At 38.2% G+C, this 15,928-nt stretch overlaps 1 pseudogene; it reads right to left on the bottom strand.

Moving 5' to 3' along the window:
* Window positions 1-10,343: 10,343 nt before the first annotated feature.
* Window positions 10,344-11,151, bottom strand: LOC102733220 (small ribosomal subunit protein eS6 pseudogene; annotated as a pseudogene).
* Window positions 11,152-15,928: the final 4,777 nt, after the last annotated feature.

Here is a 15,928-nt window from a genome sequence, read left to right as displayed (position 1 = left end):
CTACACTTCTCTGAAGAGGAGGTGCTACTCAGTTGGTGCTGCTATCTCTGAGCTCAGAGGAGGGGTCCCAGGGGCTGTAAGCCAGACTTCTGAGGAGGGCATGCCAGTCAAATGGAACTGATATTAATGGAGCTGGTTCTGCAAGTGCTGGGGAAACAAACCTGGATTCACTTGATGTTTTGGAGAAGAACTGCCACCGCCAAGGTGAAGATGCCTTGCTGATAGGATGCTCATAGGAAACAGAGCAGTCAGGAAGCCCACTGGAAACCAGCAAAGGATAGGAAAGTGTAAGCCCTTTCCTCCTCCCCCACCTAGCAGGCTCCTTCCAGCTCCCCTCATTGCCAGAGCTTAGCAGGCAGCAATTTGTGTACAAGGAAAGTGGTTTGCAGAGCCCTGTCACAAAGGGGAGGAGAAGGTGGGTTTGGAGGTGAGACAGTACCTTAATAAGTGACATAATTATTTTCCCCATAAAGCTCTGTTCTGTTTTCATTGATTGTATTGAAATAGTGGTGGGTATTAAACGCACAGTATTTCTCAGCTGGGATGTGGACCATTTAGACTACCCAGGAGTGAAAAAGAGGAAGAGAAAGCAGAAAGGTTTTGAGGAGGGAGCTGTAGATAATAAAAAAAGCCAGACACTGACTTCACTTTCAGTCTGAGACATATTTATTGGCCAATTAGGCACGTTCTCAATTTGTAGGGAACAGGAGAAAAAGTGAGTAGAAAGAGAGGCAATCATTTCACAGAGAAGTTGTCCCCATCTTCCAAACGTTGTATAATTTCTCTATACAATTTATCCTGATCCTCTCATACTCTGTAATGCTTTGGGTGGTACATGGTACATAAAATACCTAGAATAAGCTGAGTGCCTTCAATTAAGAAAGGCATGGTGAACATATGCTTGCAATTCTCCTCCATGCATGGAAGCCTCAACATGGTTTCTGTTTGTTTTACTGGCTAAATGCTATGCAGTTGGCTGTCATCTGGTATTTCAGTTGGTATAGCATACAAATGGCTTTACTTCCTCATTTCCCACAGGCGGGATTTGTAATGGCATAATTATGTGTCCAGAATTCAAACTGAGAAAAAAAGAAAAAAAAATCATGAGCTGAGCGCTATTGCCTCTTGCGATTAGAAGGTAATCGTTTCACTGGCGATCATGTTTGCTACAGATAATAAAGAGACCCTTGCATGCTATATACAAGGGGTGAAAATAAAGAGGTGCAAGGTGCAATCAACCCAATAGACCAAACTTATTTTTAAACCCTGTGAAATACATTATCTCAAACATAATGTACCTTAAGAAAATAGAAGGAATAAATAACCAAATTAAAGTTACAGAAGATTGTTTGTCAGCATTAAAGAGTAAGGGGATTGCATTCTTATTTTAATTATGGTTTCTAGAAAATAGTGCTATATTTTTGTGACAGCATAATGTACTTTGAGATATGGACAGCAGGTAGGAATTCTTCAATATATTTTTCTTCAAAAATTTTTCTATTTTTTTTTTCAACCAGCAGTTAATTCAGATTGTTGTTGTTTTATTTTACTTTTTCACATCCTTGGAATGGAACTGGCTATACTATATATCTTTAAGAACTTCAAAGAACTGTAAGGAAGATACAATTGAGTGTGATACTTTGGATAAAACATATAGATAGGCCCAGAATTCAGTTTCCTTTCTAAAACGGGGATAAGAATAAGCTTAGGGTGGTTAACTACTTCAACACCCTGACTTGCCCATATGTGCACCAAAATATTAGCTATTATTAGTATTATTAGCTAGCATTATGTAATTATAATTATCATACGGTATTTATCACAATTAGTATTACAGTTAATAATATCAAGCACTGTAATGGTTATTTTATTAGCTATGTTTGTTATTTCTCTACAATCTAATTTACACTTGGAGACTAAAAGCATCACTTGCTTTCCTTGCCCATGTGTCTTGCCTGAAGGAGCAGCAAGCTGGAGAAAATAAAACTCTATTAAGGGAAGTGAGCATGAGGCTATTCCACAGCTGCTCCGTATAATGCCAGTGCATCAGTGGGCAACATTCTCTCTCTAGGTTGAACTTACTTGCTGGGGTGATGCTTACTGGAGGCAAATTTAGTTTGCATGAAGGATGTAACACCTTGGTGATCAAGAAGGTATTTCAAATTCAAATTGACATCATCTAGCAGCACCAATACTAATGAAACAACCATTTGCGTTCCTATATACAAACAATGGTTTGTGAAGTCAGTTAAAAATAATACTTGATCTGTATAACGGTGGTGGAATATTTTGTAATCTATCATGAGATCAACCCTCAAGAATTTCAACTTGCAGCACTGAAGATAAATGAGAGATTTCTAAGTTAGTCCTATTAACTACCTAGGATATTCCAGAGCTTATGGGATTTCTGTGAATGATTTGAACAGGCTTTGATCGTCTCTACATTTGGGACATATATTGGAAAAATAGAATTTGGAGACACATATGGCAGGGCTACAAGGTGGGAATAATTTGGAAAATTTTCCTAAGGTTTTGGCTAAATTAGTTAAACTAATTGGTAGTCTCTTTCCTGAAATGTCAAAGACCTGTGACAAGTTGAAATGATGTGCTTGGTTTTAACCACTTGTGGGTGAAATTCCAGGACTCTAGCATCTGTTCATGTGCCAAGACTGTGACTAATGCCTGCTGTTAGTATTGCTGGGAAAGGATATCATTCTGTGGGCATCTTTTCTTGGTAATTAAAGAATGTCTTCAAACTCACTGTCCATGGGGGGGGTGGGGGGACTTTTCTTCCCAAGTCTATTTCTCTACTTAGAGAAACACCTAATCTATAATCATTGCATGGTAGTGAAGCCAGTTATTCCATTCCCAGTATTTGCTTCTAACAGAGTAAATTATCCCTCTAAAGGAGAAGGTTCAGATGTTTTTTTGTTTTTAGGTTTAATAAATATGATGCAGGTTAATGAGTGACTCAGTTGTAATGATAATTAATATAAACAATGTGATCTTATTCAAGATGATCTAATATAGCTTGAACTTATCCACTTCTTTCCATCCTTAATGACTTTTTCTTAATTAAGGTGTGGTAGACAGATGTTAAGATGCCTCTACCACCCAAGCCATGTTGGGGAACTCCCCATGACGAGGAACTTCTGGGAGCCAAAGGTGATCTCTGGCCAAGAGTCAGCAAAAATAGAAGCTCTTAGTTCTATAACCATAAGGACCTAAAGGTTGCCAACAATCCCAAAAGAAGCAGATCCTTCCCTAGTCTCCAAATGAGAACATAGCCCTGGCTGACACATTGTGCCCATATAAAACCGTGAGCCAGGGAAGCCATGTTTAAACTCCTAATCCATAGAGACAGGTGGGTGTTGTTTTAAGCCATGAAATATGTGATATTATGTGGCAAAATAAAATTAATACAATAGGAGACTATAAGCAAAGGCTAAATTACTGCCCCAGCTTTCTTATTAACCTGACTATAAACTTGGTCCTACTCTAATTTATTCTCTAACTCAACAGTCACAGTTCTTTCTAAAACACAAATCTGATTATGTCACTCCTTTGCTTAAATCTCTCTAGTGACTGTACATATTTTCTGAAGTCCCTTCACCGTATCTTTTGTGTGTACCTCTCCTGACAACTTCTGTCTACTCTGCTCCCACTTCACATAAGACTTTACTCCATGGAAGAACTTCAGTCTTTGCACATGCTCCATTTATCCCACATTTGCCTTCAATTCTCAATTTAGGTATGATTTCCTAAACTTGGGTTACAAGCTTCTATTTGCTACTGTAAAATAGTATACTTAACTCTAACACTAAATTTATCAAAGTGAATTATAATGGCCTATTGACTTATGTATTTCTCCTATTGACTATACACTTCTGGGGAGAGAAGCCACAACCTGTTCATTACAAATTTCCACTTAAAGCACAATGACGAGCATTTAGCATGCAGGCAGTAATTATCTCAAGAATGAAGGTTAGATACATTTCTAAACTGAAAGGAGTGTGACACAAATCTCCACTCAACTGATTTACGTTGCATCACTCATTTTATAGTTATGAGCGTTGTCTTCTTTCTTTGGTTTGATTTATCTAAAATCAGTGGTTCGTAAATTTTCCAGATTTCAAGACCTATCATTTTAGATATTTGTTTAAATGCAAAGGTTTGTTTCTGATAGTGACTGTGTGAAGCTCTACAGAAGACCTAGGAATGTGTTCTTTAACCAGTATTCTTTGCAACTCTTATGATTTAACAAGTTTGGAAACACTGGTTTAAAATAATTATGTGTTATTGACCATTGCATCACTAAGTCCCACCTATTGCCTTTAGTCTGCCTATGGAGTCGATTAAATCACGTCACATTAATTACCTACTATTGCTAGACTTGTTCAGAACTGAGCTCCCATGACTTGTCCCTGGTTCAGTAGTTAATTCTTTGTTTTCCCAGAACCCTTTTGTATACTCACCTGTATTGACTACCTCTTGGGCCCATTACATCACCATTTAAGAGGTGGCCATTGCTTGGTGTTGACTCATTCTTTTTCCCTTGCTACTAATTTACACTAAAATTAAACCTTAACTCAGTGTAGCCCCTTACTTCTCAGACTGCAGCTTTCTAATTTAATTTCTACCTAGGTGTTCCTGAGTCACAAAACAGCAATTTCTGTGGGAATGTAGATGTTGTAACCATATAAAAACATTTATCATATTTTAAGTAAATGCAAGATTTTTTTTTTTTTTACTTTCAATTATCGTCTCTTCTCAGGGGATTTAATTGTATAAGTAAAATAGAAACACAGCTAAATATTCCCTATGTTTCTACGGAACATGATGATAAGTTCCTTAAGAGATAGAAATTTTATATTAATATTATTATTGTCTTTCCTACATGCTACAATACTACTTTATTCCAGCTACAGCATTAACCATCTTGGGTGGGCAGCAGGGGGCTACATACCCAGTGTAGTTCCCAAGTCTTCAGGCAATTTCAGATCCTAATTCCATTCATTACTAACTGGACCACTCTGGGCAAGTGACTTAACTGCCCTGCACCTTGATTCTCTCTTTTGTATAAAGAGGGATAATAATAGAGTTTTGTGAGGAAGATAGGATTCAATATAAATAAATTGTTTAGGGAAGTATCTGGTATATGGCAAGTGTTCTCTTAATACTGAATTTAAAAATGCAAGTGAAATGATGCTAATCAATTTTGTCAGTGATTTTAAACCAGGTCACACAATGGCTTAAAAACAATGTAGAATTATTACTGGGACTATAACATTAACTCATAACTGGGAATTCAGAAGTGGAGTTGGGTCAGCACCAGTCACAGTTTGTTCAGAGAACAGGTTCCTTTCCTCTCTTTTCTCTTGGTTCTACCCCTGTTTATATGTAGGTTTGTCTTAAGGATGGCTCCCATCATAACTGAAAGATGGCTACCAGAAAAACTCTATATTCACTTTGGTGGAAGAGACAATGGCATCCCATATCTTTTATTTAAGGAATAAGGTAGAATTTTCTCACAAAACTTTAGTATTCCTCATCACTGAAGTGGGTACTAGCCCACTCCAGAAGAATCACTGATAGGAGGGATAATATTTTCTTTAAGCAATCAGTTGTGAAGTCAATTATAAAAAACTTCATTGCTACTTCTCATCAGGGTAGAGGAATTAGTAAGTTAACTACAGTGTTCACTACACAGAATTATTTTTCAATTACAAAAAGAAGAAGATGGGCTAGTCGATTGGTAACATCCTTTCTATCTCTAACATTCTGTGGTTTTCTATCAGAGAACTGATGTTCTTTTTAACCATTTTTTTGACACCTCAGAATAATTAGGAAAAAGGCTACAAGTAGTTAATAAAACAAAGTATTATATGTAGTAATATCTGTGCCTTTTAGTAACACATTATATAACAATAATTACTCTTTGAAGTAGTGATAAAAGTAAACGATAGTTTAAGATCTCTATTGTGATTTCCAACATTGCTAATACTACTGTGAATTTTTGCCTACATTCGTAATTGCAGAAAATTACAAATTTCAGTCAGAATTTAATGTAAATAAAGATTAAATATTTTCCTCATCTTCGTCTACAAATCTATCCATGGACCTTTTGGGACTTCATGAACCCCAGATTAAGAACCCCTGTTACAAAGAATTATTTTAGGAAATCAAGAAAAGTCCATGATATAAAGAATCATAAGCTTGGAGGTTCAGTTGCAATTCTCTTATAGCATTAACTACAATTTCTACATAATCTGATTATGAGAGTACATGGTGTATTTTCATAACTAGATTGTGACCTCCTTAAAGGAGAGGGACATATCATCTACACCTTCGATTACTTATTGCACTAACCTTAAAACTGACTGCAACAAAATCACTTTGGGAGATTAAAAAAATACAGATGCTCCCCCTCTACCCTAGACCCTCTGAATCAGAATGTCTGCATAGAGATCTGGGAATCTGTATTTCTAAGGACTTCTAAGACTATTTTGATGCAGTTAGCTTCACCAAGTAGATGATTCACACAAGGAATCACTGTTACTTAATACCTGGCACAATGCCTTGCACAATTACATCCTTAGTAAATGATTTGGGATTTGAATGATAGAAACTAGGACATATAATAAAAGTGCACATTTAGAAACCACCTAAGAGGGGCACCCGGTGGCTCAGTTGGTTAAGCGTCTGCCTTTGGCTCAGGTCATGATCCCAGTGTCTTGGGATCAAGCCCCATGGCAGGCTCCCTGCTCAGCAGGGAATCTGCTTCTCCCTCTCTCTCTGGCCCCCCCCGACCCCCCGCCGCTTGTGCTCTCACTCTCTCTTGCTCCTCTCTGTCTCAAATAAATAAATAAAATCTTAAAAAAAAAAAAAAAGAAACCACCTAAGAAAAAAAACACACACACACAAAATAAAAACCTCTCACTGAACTATGGCATAAAAATGTCCACAAGAAAAATATTTCATTCCTGTTATTATTTTTTTTTACATTTAAAGATTACAGTGGTTTTATTCAATGATTCATGAATTGGGCAGTATCCCATCTAGCAATAGAAAGGAGCTGCCTCAGTGCATTACCTCAGTAGTGCTGATCAGGTAATTCCAAGTTGACTGGTTAAAGGTTATATCCTGGAGGTAGGACGGTGGGGTGTGACTGTAATTAGGTATTAAGTCTTGGTTTGCTGATGTGGGGCAAGCACAAGTGGCTATATTTTGGACCTGCTGTTTCCTTTTTAACAGAAGTCATTTTAGACATTTGTGGACAAGACATCCAATAAGATTCTCAAGGAAAATTTATCTTCTCAGGGAAGATTCTCAGGGAAAATTTATCTTGTTATTTGGTATTTCTGGTGTGGTGGGCACAGACAGCATGGTACAGACCCCCTTGCAAATGGACTTGCTTGCCCCTGCTGCTGCAAGGGCTATTTCAGGGTTTTCCTTCACTGGACAAAGTCACCTTGCTTCAAGCAAGTCACCTTGCAAAGGTCATGCTCTTTTTAAGCAGCCTACATCCAGTAACTGAAATTGTAGTCTAAAGGCCGGGCACTTCTGTCCAGTTGGAGACAACTCTGATGGGCTGAGACTTTGTCATAGTTGACCTCTCCCTCTGCCCAATACACTTCCTTCCATTCTTCTATAGATGTTGGTCCCTAATAAATATCCGGTGGGCCAAGCCTTTATTACATGGTTTGATTTCTTTATTTCCTACAGCAAATGTATTTTAAAGTGATGATGTGATTTGTCCTGATGCCTGTGTTCAGTGTCCATTGGAGGTGGGCTTCATACATCCCCCTGGTGCCTTCTCTGTGACAGTGTCATGGAAGGACTTTCCTGTGATGTGCCATGAGTCCATGCTGAAATCATGTTCCTATCTAGTTCATAGAGAGTGTTGTATGTGGATTGCTTGGAATTTGGATTTAATTTTGAATGGAACCTGACTTACAGTCATTCCTGTTATTTTTTAATAACAAAATTATGTTTGAAGACATAGTCCATGGCTCTTATATAAGAATTCTTAATATTAATTGCTCCTAGAATTCAGTGCTAGAGAAATTTTAACTCCTCAGGTGAACAACTATGATTCTGTTTACTATACTATAAAAAGCCAGGTAGCTTTGACTTGATTGAATAGAACTGACTAGAGGTGGTGAGAGACAAGAGGTGGAGCTACTGTTTATAACTTATGCCAGTTGCATTAGAAATGTCACTGTGCCTGGTGACCTGGAGAAGTCAATCAAATATAACTCTTCCAACCTTGGCACCAAACCATGACTAGATCCATTTGGATCCAATTTTAGATATATTTAGCCCCATTACCATAGTTTTTTCTGGAATGTAAGAGAATATATTTGCTGAGAAGATTCCCCAAAGAAACTATGGGTCTACTATATGCGGATTTATTTAAAAAATAACCAATGTCCATATATTACAAATTAACTGTAGCTAAGGTATGTCCACATACATATAAGATACACACACACACACACATATACATACATACAGTATGCCAATTGATTAATAAGCATGCTCTTAATCACAAATCCTTCACACATGGATTGAAAAACTTTTTACCATGGATGGCTAGAGCCAACGACTTAGGGTTTACCCTTCCCTTTTATTCTGCACCATTTGCTTTTGCCTGTTAGTTATGGAATATGCTGTTTCTCCTTCGTTGAATTCAGGAGCTCTTTAAATTCCTTTGCATTTCCTCATGGTTTATTTGCTCAAGACTATGCCACAGCAATTTTACTATTCCTGTTGCCTTTTCTCTTCTTGAACTCTGTTCATGTTGTGTTACTTTATTTTTTTTAAAGAATTTTATTTATTTATTTGACAGAGAGAGACAAAGCGAGAGAAGGAACATAGCAGGGGGAGTGGGAGAGCGAGAAGCAGGCTTCCCGCCGAGCAGGGAGCCCTGCAGATGCAGGGCTCCATCCCAAGACTCTGGGATCATGACCTGAGCCGAAGGCAGACGCTTAACGACTGAGCCACTCAGGCGCCCCCATGTTGTGTTACTTTAATCTGTGTGGTTTCCCTTTGCTTCTTCTTTTGTTTGTTTGTTTACACTCTGAGTTACAATTTCACATTTTGATCCCTCGAAATTAATCTTAGGCAAAGCAGTCCTTTAATAAATTGCATTTATGGACATAAAACAAAAAGATCTCAACCTAGTTGGTCAGTTCCATCAGGAGTCTTCCTTGACACCCAAAGTACAGGTTAGGGTTCCTTGACTGCAAGCAACAACAACTAAGTTTGGCTAATATAAGCACAACAGAATTTATGGGATGACTATTGGGGTTCTCCAAACAGATCATTAGGGAAAATGTATTGGATGCTAGGGAAGCAGGAAGTTTGGCAACAATCTTGCAGAAGGAATCATTTGCTTTGGGTGCCTCAGTGAGAATGAACAATGAATTCCAATTGTTTCTTCTATATTTGTGATACTCAAGATGCTCTGGGAAAGAGCAGCTAATTAGCTAAGCTAAGGTAATACACACAAGCTCTGAATTAATTGGGCTGTGAAAAGAAAGATCTTGAACATTTTCATTTCTGTAGTATGAATCAGACATTTGCCAGTCTACCAATACTCAACAGAAAGATAATTCTCTCAAAGGAAATCCAGAGCTTTAGGAAGAGATACTGAAGTGAGAGTCTTCAAATATACAAATGCCCACTATACAGTGGCTTCTAATTTCTCCCATGATACTCAATGTTTCTCTCCTCATGGCACTTGCCATGTTTCTTGCCTATTTTCTAAATACTAGGTTCTAAATTCTGGGAGGATAAAGACCACGCTTGACTTGTTTATCATATCATGCATCTTCTGGACTTAGCACAGGATTTGGTACATATAATAAATAAACGCTGGATAAATAAAAAGATATATTTTGACAAACTTGATTAACATCGTTGTATTGCCAGTCCCTCACTACACTTCAGTGGCAATGGCAAAAATGTTACCTCAAATATACTTAGTCAATAAAAATTTATTGAGTCATATAACTGAAAAGACCAGAAGTAGGGCAGTTTGAGGTATCACCAAGGACCAGTTTCTTTCTCTCAGCCCAGCCTTGTTTATGGCCGACATTTCATCAATAATGGTTCCCCTGTAGTCTTAACATGGTTGCCAATAGCTACCAGAACTGTGGACATCCTTTTTTTTTTTAATGTCCTGCAGGTAAGAGACCGGTTTGGATCCAAAATTCCTGGAATAGAGCCGAGGAGAATGACTCCTTTGTATACCAGGTTTGATCACATGCCTACTCCTGAGCTAAAACCTTTGCCCAGTAGGAGGCAATGAGCTTATTATTTATTTATTTATTTTTATTTATTTTTTTGATGTCTGATCTTATTTATTTGTCACTCATAGAAAATCTCATTTTTGACTGGACTCAGACTTAGAGGTAGAAGCTCTCAGAGAGGACAACCTCCGTCTCTTGGCAATCTGTTCTGGCATTTTTCTTTGGCCTCCTTTATTCTCTTGGCCAAAAGTTTAGCATATTCTGCAGCTTCTTCCTTATTTTTCTTAGTGCACTGCTTCTTCAAAGCAATATGCCGACGTTTGTGCTGGAGGACACGTGGAGTAACAAGACGCTGACTCTTAGGCGCTTTGGTTCTAGGTTTCTTACCTTCTTTGTTTAGGGGCTTTCTCACAACATACTGGCAGACATCATCTTCTTTAGAGAGACTGAAAAGTTTGCGGATTCTGCTGGCTCTTTTGGGCCCCAGGCGACGAGGCACAGTAGTATCAGTGAGTCCAGGAATATCCTTCTCCCCTTTTTTTACAATGACCAAGTTGAGAACACTGAGATTGGCATCCACAATGCAACCCCGAACAGATTTGTGCTCTCTCTCTCCAGTCCTCCTTGGTCTATAGCAGGAATGCTCCTTACTCAGCAGCAGGCGGACACGACCATGGGTCAAGACACCCTGCTTCATGGGGAAGCCTTGTTTGTCATTGCCACCACATAACCCTTCCATTCTTCACCCAGAGCATCAGCAGCAACTTCTGTGGCCATACGCTTCTCATAAAAGGTACGAAGTCTGCATTCATCGTCCACTTCAATGAGTTTCTGGCAGCCAGTAGCTGGGAAAGAGATGTTCAGCTTCATCCTGAAGCAGCCTACCAACTCTGAGGCGCCATGAAAAAGAGCGAGCTTATTTTTTAAAACTGAAACTAGGGTTGGAATACATTTTACTGGGTCTACTTCACTTCCTTAAATGATAAAGGAAGGTTTCTGGTGAGACTACCAACAAATGTCTGTATCACCAGTCAAGCTTTATGGCCAGTAATAGCTATAAACTGATCTCTTTTGGGTGTTACAACCCTATCCTATAGACTGTGCTGTCATTCTACTTAATCCGCTCTTCTTCTCTTTTAGGATCCTAGAAAAGGTTATGAATCTTGCTTTTGTGGTTGAAATGGAAAACAAAACAAAACAGAAATACCTCTGTATAGTCAAGAAGACTTTTATTTTAGAAAAACATATTTTTTGTAGTTATTTCCTATTTTCCCGTGTTGGGGTTAATGTAGAGCATGAAATCAGTCATAATACCTGGCTTGCTAAAATATAACACGAGGCTGCTGACGGCAGGGAAGGTTTCGGAGAAGGGCATAGGCCCTTGGAATGCCGAGGCCTGCATGACCACTCTGCCATAGGAATGCTGTGGGGAGTTGCCTTCCCGAAGCTTTCTTAGCCCAAAGACCTGCCCTGTGATCTAAGAGACGTATGCATTGTCCCTTAGGCTATGTTTAGCAGAACTCATAGAACACGCGTATTAGCATAATCTGCATATCGTATTTTTCCCATAAACAGATCCTCCTAGTTTCAGTAAGACCCCTTGTCACACATCACGTGCTTGAGAAACAGTGATAAGGATTTGTGATTATCCTGAAGAACCAATAAAAGCGGGAGCAAAGAAGGGCAAAGGGTCGTCGTCTCTGAGCGTTGACCCCCTTGCCTTCTCCTCTCTTTCACAGCAGTTTCCAGTCATCTTTCATCTGTCGGTACAGGGATTGCTGGTCTTTCCCAGCATTCCCTTTTCATTCCCTCTTTGTCATGTCTGGCTGATGGAAATGGCAAGCAAGGCTCTGCTCCCATCAGAGGTTGTCCAGGGACAAAAAGTCTTAGTCTTAGTCCTTTGTAAAATCCTATATGCCCTCCCTTAATTTCCATAACTATAATTTGGTTTTGCTGATACTATGGAGAGTGATGTACTAAGCTAGGGAAAAGAAAGAGATGGCTGAAATAGCTTTCTGTCTAATCCTCAGAAGTCTTTATGTATTCCTCTTCAAGTACAAAAAGAAATACAGAGGGAAGCTTTCTAGAGGATGTTCTAGTAGCTGCATTTATCAAAGTACCATAAAATGTCTTGGTCTTTCAACAGTGTTAATGGAGTGCTGCATTTAATTAATTCACCATCTTACTCTTAACTTTTTAGCATTTTATCTATTATCTATTATGTGTTATTATCATGCTCCTGTTTTTAAAACATTGAGCTAGGCACTTGCCCATCATTGGTAAAGCATTTGCTCCTTGCTATTCTCTGGGAATATCTAGGAAGTAATTTCTTATAAATAAATGCATCATGTGTAAGAGATACATTATATTAGTATAAATTACCCTAATTAAATATAAAGTACTTGAGAGTCCAAGACCAAAATAAGGTACTGAAAATAACTTTCATGCTGTAGTGTGAGTGAAATACCACCATACACAAGCCCATTGGTTCTTAGAATCCTCCAGTTGTGCAGAATGAAAATTGGGGTGAAGATAAATTATTTCTGTTACTTTCTGTCATCCAAATCTAGTATAATATCTTGCCATAACCTTAAAGATGCTTTTAATTAATGGTCTATTGTTAAATGACTCTTAAAGTTGTTTTATCCTAGAATTGATATTTTACCAAATCTGAATTCAGTTGCAAAGGTTAGAGTGAATTTTACCTTGCTACTTATTCAGACACTTATTTTAACATTTAAATAATTAAAGTTCAAAACCACATCAGAACTTTAAAACAGTCAGTATAATTCAGAATGTAGCCCATGGCAAGCAGAATGCTGGATTTGGGGTCTATGAGAAACTAAGAATTCATCCAAATTCAGTGACATTTTAGCTTCAAGATGTTGATTTTCTAAGCATAAACAAAGATTTTCTACATGCAAACAATTTTCAACATCTGTTCTCAGGCTTTAATTTTCTTTTGCCTTCTCAATTTTTCTCTTTGTTTTCTTGTTTTTCACCTAAAAATCAATGATCCCTAAGGATTTGTCAATGGAGTTCTCTCTTCCCTTAGGCAAGAAGCCTTTAATCAGATTTGCTTTTTCACCATGCATACTCTTTTCTCCACAGAGGCAGCAAGATTTCCGTAACAATTGTCAGTTGGCATAGATAGATTGTGATCACATGCAAGGAGTCTGTGAACATTTTCAGAAATAAGAGAGTTTTGTGTTGAATAGCATGGGACAAATAATTACATGCTGGAGATGAGAGGGAAATTCTTCTTAAGGCAATAAAATGTCTTTGCAGTGAGTTCATTTCATTATTTATTTAAAATATATATCATGAACACTGATGGCATCTGAGTGAAAATATCCTGTGAATTCTGAGAGATGTCTTCTGTCTTTATAATGGCTTACTGGAAACATTTCTAAAGGTTTATCTGTATTCTAAGTAAGGTGCAACTTAAGAAAATATCTTGAGAAATGATAAGAGATTGACCATTATATTCCACTTTCTGCCAAACGTTTTCTATTTTCTTTCAATTTTTTTGTAATTTCCCTCTTCTTTCTAGATATTATGTTTTATAGTGCTTTTTATTACCCTCTATCATAATACTGTTTTTTGTGGTTGCCCATAAAAAATGGGTATGAGATCAGTACCCCCTACCCAGAATTGTATTTTATCTGGAGACTAAGGACACCACACATGCACTGAAAGAGTATGAAAACATTTATAACACACTTAATGAGGCTATTTGGGTAAAATAAGGCAGGCATTCAAGCTAACCTGGAAAATATGGAATGGCTTTAGCAAAGGGATGGATGATGGCTTTGGGTTTTATTGTGGTTAGGAGGTGGGGCTGTGGTGAGGGTTCCTGTGCATGGCTCTGAGTCTGTGTGGTTTGAACATACCACTGACACCAAGAAAAGGAGGACTTAGGGGTGCCTGGGTGATTCAGTCATTAAGCGTCTGCCTTCGGCTCAGGTCATGATCCCAGGGTCCTGGGATTGAGTCCCGCATTGGGCTCCCTGCTCGACGGGGAGCCTGCTTCTCCCTCTCCCACTCCCCCTGCTTGTGTTCCTCCTCTTGCTATCTTTCTCTCTGTCAAATAAATAAATAAAATCTTTAAAAAAAAAAAAAAGAAAAGGAGGACTTGGGCATTTTTATTGGCTTGCCTAGATGGAGTGCAAGAGGAGAAGGGGTAAGTATGGGCCTGAAATCTTCCAGTGTTCAAATATCAAACATGGAGGGAGAATCTTTATTATCATTGTTCTAAATGAAAGTCTTCTGCACAGTGAAGGAAGCAATCAACAGAACTAAAAGGTAACCTACGGAGTGGGAAAAGATATTTGCAAATGACATATGTGATAAAGGGTTAGTATCCAAAATATATAAAGAACTGATAAAACTCAATGCCTCAAAAATGAATAATACAACTAAAAAATGGGCAGAAGGCATGAATACACATGTCTTTCCAAAGAAGACATACAGATGACCAACCGACACATGAAAAGATGCTCAACATCAGTGTACTACAAATCAAAACCACAATGAGATGTTACTTCATACCTGCCAGAATGGCTAAAATCAATAACACAAGAAACAACAGGTGTTGGTGAGGATGTGGAGAAAGCGGAACTCTCTTGAACCACTGGTGGGAATGCAAACTGGTACAGCCACTCTGGAAAAACAGTATGGAGGTTCCTTAAAAAGTTAAAAATAGAACTACCCTACGATCCAGCAACTGCACTGCTAGGTATTTACCCAAAGAATACAAAAACAAAGGGATACATGCACCCATATGTTTATTGCAGCATTATCTATAATAGCCAAATTATGGAAACAACCCAAGTGTCCATCAACCTATAAATGGATAAAGAAGATGTGGTATGTGTATACACACACACACACATATGTGTGTGTGTATACATATATATACACATATAATATTACTTAGACATAAAAAAGAAAGATATCTTGCCATTTGTAATGACATGGATGGAGCTAGAGTGTGTAATGCTAAGCGAAATAAGTCACAGAAAGACAAATACCATATGATTTCACTCATATGTTGGATTCAAGGAACAAAACAAATGAGTTAGGGGTGGAAAAAAAGTGGGGCAGAAAGGCCAACCAAGAAACAGACTCTTAACTATAGAGAACAAACTGATGGTTACCAGATGGAGTTGGGTGGGGGGATGGGTGAAATAGGTGATGGGGATTAAGGAGGGCACTTATTGATGAGCACCGGGTACACCAATATTACACTATATTGAAACTAATATTACATTGCATGTTAATTAACCGGAATTTAAATTAAAAAATTTTAAGAGGTTAAAAATCAAATGTACTATGGGGATTTTGTTTGGATTTTTAAAAACATTTTGACAACTTCAGACTTATAGAAAGGCAAACAGGAAGCCCAGGCTCTATCTCACATTTTTCTCCCCAACTCTTCCCTTTAGGAGTCCTCAGATAAAGTGATCCATGAGAATCAGAGCTGGTACATCTTGCTCTGTCATTCCTCCATCTATTGTCTACCTCTCTAGCTCCTCCTCTGTCCCGTTGACAGTTGTGGCCTTCTCTCCTATGGTGGCTGCCTGTATTGCTACCTTGGTGTTAACGACCTCCTCCAAATCCCTGACATCAGTGGCCTTTTGGCAAGAAAGCTCCTTCTGCTTCTTGAGGCT

The sequence above is a fragment of the Leptonychotes weddellii genome, chromosome 5 (genome assembly GCF_054177405.1).
Source record: "Leptonychotes weddellii isolate Sample4059 chromosome 5, ASM5417740v2, whole genome shotgun sequence".
NCBI lineage: Eukaryota > Metazoa > Chordata > Mammalia > Carnivora > Phocidae > Leptonychotes > Leptonychotes weddellii.
This window is presented reverse-complemented; position numbering and strand designations above follow the sequence as displayed.